Raw genomic sequence first — 5,043 nt, 5'->3', positions numbered from 1 at the left:
GGGCATCTCCTGGTGGACTTCTGTTATCCGACAGAGGAAGGTATCAATAGCAGGGAGGATAAGTTTAATATCAGATGACATATCATAGTCATCATCAATTTCTTCATCCCCTCCATCTTCTTTCTCGCTCCGGTCCTCTTCCTCTCCCTGATCATTAGGCTGATGCATAGATGAAGGACCTGCAAGAGAGAAAGTGTGAGCAAAAGGCTCAAGGTTAGTAGAAAAGAACGGGTAGGAAGATGGAATACCTGAGGGGCCATCAATGACATCAAAAGGATTGTCACTGGCGTAAGCAAAGATGTTTTCGAGAGGATGGACATTTGTATGCTGAGGAGCAACCTCTGGTCCAATGGTGTGTGTCTCAGTATCAGGAAGGACAGTCGTTGATACATCATCGACACATGTGAAGACCAAGGAAGGAGGAGAAGAGAAAATGGTCGAGAAGAGACGTGGGTGTTCAGCGGTGGCGACGTTGATATTCACACCTTCAATGATTTGGGTCACTAGGGCGGTTGGGGTAGGTACCACTGATACGACAGTGATGGGAGAAATCACTGAAGAGCTAGGAGGGTTAGCTGAAGACGCATCGGGGGTAAGGCTAGTTTCAATARCTGAARCCWTTTGAGAGGCTTCAGCYAGAGACGTGGYTGTCCCCTTTTTGGACTTCTTGGCTCTCTGAGGAGAACCAAGAGTTGGTTGAGAGGGTCATTTTGAAGGGATTTTGGTGGCTTGGCTGGACGCGGGGGGTTTACCCTTGTCGTGGCCACCAGAGGAGAAGAGGTAGTGATAGACACAATAGAAGTTAGCGCCACATCACTATCCCTCAGCTTATGATCCAGAATCCTGGATCCAAGCTTGGAAACCTGGAGGTTTCTTTCCGTGGAGTAATGATCTTTAAATATCTTAGCAAACACCATCGAAAGAAACCTGGTGTAAGGCACCACCTTTTCTCGTTGGTGCTTGTTCAGCTTGAGCACTAGGTCATCGAAAATGACCGCACCATAATTTATATTGCGACACTGATTCGCAGATACGCCTATGGTTAAGGCGATCCTAGAGGCCTGGTCCTGACCTCCAGTTTTTCCACCCATGCACTGGATGAAATGAGAGAACATGTATTGTCAGACAGCTGACATCCTGTTCTTCTCAATCTTGGACAAGGACTTCATGGGAGCATTTGAGTCCTTCTTCATTGGCCACTGACAGCCAATGGCGTCGAGACACTCGATGATCTCGGCAGTGATTGGTTCACTGTTGTAGGGGCCTTTGGGAAGGCGGAGAGCCATCCTCAATGTGTTGACACCAAACTTCACTTCCATGCGGTTGAAGGTGAAGTTGATCTGCTCCGCTTGGCGTCCAGGCTTGACTTCGACTTCAACAACTTCAGCAGTGAACCAGAACTGCTGAAGAAGTTCTTTCACCATGATACGCTCATGGTTGAGTGAGAAACCCAATGACGATTGCTTGAGGAAATCAGCCGCCTCTTGGTAGTCCGCCTTGGATGAGGGGATATCCAACAAGGTAATGTGTTTGTTGGCCTTGAAGGATACCTCATCGATAGTGAAGTTGACATTCTTGGCGGCCATCTGTTTGTAACAATAAGAAATAGGACAAACAGGTTGTTAGTATAAACCAAGAGTTTTTGAGATAGGAATATAGAAAAAGTTTTTGAAACAATAAAAACTTATTTTGAAAAATCCTTAAAGAAGATTTAAAGTTTTTCAAGTAGAATGTGTATAAAGAAATAAGATTATAACCAAGAAGGAATTGATTAAATAATCTTTATAATTTAATGTATTAAGAGAACAAAGTTCTTAAACAGATTAAACATTTTTCTTATAGCAAAAGAGAAAGAAGAAGTATTGACCTTTGAAGATTAAAGAGAAAGGTTAAAGAGTGTTTGGAGATTTGAGAGAAATCTTGCTTTAGAGAGATCTTAGCAGAGTTTCGTCTAAGAAATTTGAAAGCGTAAAGAGAAAAGTGGAGAAGAAGTCTCATATTTATAGGTAGAAGGAGAGAAAAGAAAAATGAGAGGGAAAAAGATGACGGTTCGGGAAAGTGGTCATGATGAAAAAAATACCACGTTCTCATCCATGATTGGATGCCATTAAATGAGGTAGCATAATGACAGAACCTTTTGCACGTCTCAAAGCGTTGCGCATAGTAAATAGAGAATGTCGTCATTAAGATGGTTCATTTTCTATTTTCTTTTAAAAACAATTAGTTTTTAAGAAAACGAAGAGTTATACAACGTTTAACAAAACACTGATAAAACCATTTAAAACATTTTATCACTGAAAAGAAAGATCCAATGAGGGTTTTAAGGCATCAGTGTCAATGATAAGAGAATCATTGAGACTGACATTTAAAAAAAATTAATCACTGAAAGAGAAAATGTTTAGTGATCGTTTTGATTTTTAAGAGAACTATAAAGATATACTTTGAGATGGTCAGTGATAAGAGAATCACTGAGACCAACTTTTAAAACTTTAGTCACTGAAGAAGAAAAGCTTCAGTGAGAGTTTTAAGTTTGAAGAAAAGAGAAGAGTAATCATACCTGAGAGAGAAAAGATATATTTAATCAAGAGTTCAGTGTCAGAGATAGAGATAGAGCATTGAATCATTTCACTTACTCAGTGATGCTTAVTAGCTGAAGATTAATCTTCAGTGTTCAACATCCCCAATTCGCTGATCAAGATGTTAAATCTTGTCTCATCAAGAGGCTTGGTGAAAAGGTCAGCGAGTTGATACTCAATTGGAACAAAGTGAAGTTCAATATCACCATTCATAACATGATCTCTGATAAAATGATATTGGATCTCTATATGTTTGGTCTTGGAGTGAAATACAGGGTTGTTTGCAATAGCAATAGCACTAGTGCTATCACAATAGATAGGAACCTTTGAAAACTGAAGATCGTAGTCCAGCAGCTGGTTTTTCATCCAAAGGATTTGAGCACAGCAGCTACCAGCGGCTACGTATTCATCTTCAGCTGTTGATATAGACACAGAATTTTGCTTTTTGCATGTCCAGCTCACCAACTTTCCACCTAGAAACTGATAGCCTCCAGTGATGCTTTTCCTATCAATTTTGCAACCTGCAAAATCACTATCCGAATAACCTATTAGGTCAAAACCTAAACCTTTAGGGTACCAAAGACCCATGCTAGGAGTTCCCTTAAGGTATCTGAATATGCGTTTGACAACAATCATATGGGATTCATTTGGTTCAGCTTGATATCTTGCACATAAACAAGTGGAGTACATGATATCGGGTCGGCTAGCTGTTAGATACAGCAGGGAGCCGATCATTCCTCTATAAACAGTAACGTTTACAGGCTTTCCATTTGGATCCTTGTTGAAAGAGAGTGGATGAGCCATTGGAGTCTTCATAGATGAACTGTTGGATAGATTAAACTTTTTCAGCATGTCTCGAACATACTTACTTTGGTTGATAAAGATACCTTTATCTGTTTGTTTGATCTGGAGATATAAAAAGAATGTTAGTTCTCCCATCATGTTCATCTGATATTCTTTCTTCATGCGTTCAGCGAAACGAAAACATAAAGAGAGATTAGTGGAACCAAAAATAATATCATCAACATAAATTTGGACGAGAATGATGTGACCTTTAACTTTCCTAAGAAATAAGGTCTGGTCAATCTTTCCACGAGAGAATTTCTCATAGATGAGAAAAGATGAAATGGTATCATACCAGGCACGAGCAGCCTGCTTTAACCCATAAGGAGTTTTATCCAACCTATAGACATGGTTTGGATACTTAGGGTCAAGGAACCCTAGAGGTTGTTCAACATAAACTTCCTCTTGAAGTTTCCCATTTAGGAAAGCGCTCTTTACATCCATTTGAAAGACTTTGAAGTCTCTATGGGCAGCCAAAGCTAGAAAGAGTCGAACTGCTTCGAGTCTAGCCACTGGTGCGAAGGTCTCGTCATAGTCGATCCCTTCTTCTTGTCTATAACCCTGAGCAACAAGCCGAGCCTTGTTACAGGTTACTACACCATCTTCATCCAATTTATTGCGATAGACCCATTTGGTGCCTATTACTGATTTGTCAGATGGACGTGGGACAAGGTACCAGACTTTGTTTCTATCAAACTCAATGAGCTCCTCTTGCATGGCAAGGACCCAACTAAGGTCAGATATAGCATCATTGATTTTCTTGGGTTCAACTAAAGAAAGAAAGTTGACAAAGAGACAGATATTACCCAGACCACGACGTGTCTTGATACCTGCATCTGGATCACCAAGAATTTGATGAATTGGATTGTCTTTAGTCCATCGTTGAGCGGGTAAAGGAATTTCATCTGAATAAGAAAGTTCAGGAACAGAAGATGAGGCTTCAGCAGCAGTATCTTCAACAATAGGGACTATCGCCAAAGGAGCCTCAGATTCAGCGACTGAAACGGGTTCAGAAACTGAAGGCATTTCTCATTCACTGATTGATCAGTGTTTGAAGTAGAAGGAGGAACACAGTTAATGGGCACATCAACGATCTCTAAAGAAGGTGCATTGGAGTGACTAGCTGTAACTGGAATGATGAGTAGATCATCTTCAGCTTCAGGAGATTCAGTGTTGAGAAGAGCACTGTAGGAAGCTTCAGGTTATCCATAGTGAGAGAACATCCAATTTTCTTATTCATCTTCATCATTTAAGATGGGTTTTGAATTAGCTGATTGAGATTCGTCAAAGGTAACATGAATAGATTCTGTTGGTCCCGTAAGGGTCTACAAAAAGAGAAATAGTTTGTAGAAGGGGGAGGGATGAATACAAACACAATATTTTCAAATTTAAAATATATATTGATAGAGAAGATCAATACAAATTTTACAAGATTATTTGCGGAAAGATAAGGTAATAAAAAACCTATCTAAACAATCTTTGGTTACACACAAAGCTTTAGCAAATACAAGAAAAGAAGTTRCTATAAGGAAGATCCTTTACTTAAGCTAGAAAATGCTTGAAGTAAGAATTAGGGTTAGAGAGAGAGTTGCGCGCTCTCTGCATGGAGAAGAAACACTTCTAT

The sequence above is a fragment of the Cynara cardunculus genome (assembly GCF_001531365.2).
Source record: "Cynara cardunculus var. scolymus isolate 2C chromosome LG 10, CcrdV1, whole genome shotgun sequence".
Lineage (NCBI taxonomy): Eukaryota > Viridiplantae > Streptophyta > Magnoliopsida > Asterales > Asteraceae > Cynara > Cynara cardunculus.
The sequence above is the reverse complement of the archived record's forward strand: the minus strand, read 5'-3'. Positions refer to the sequence as shown.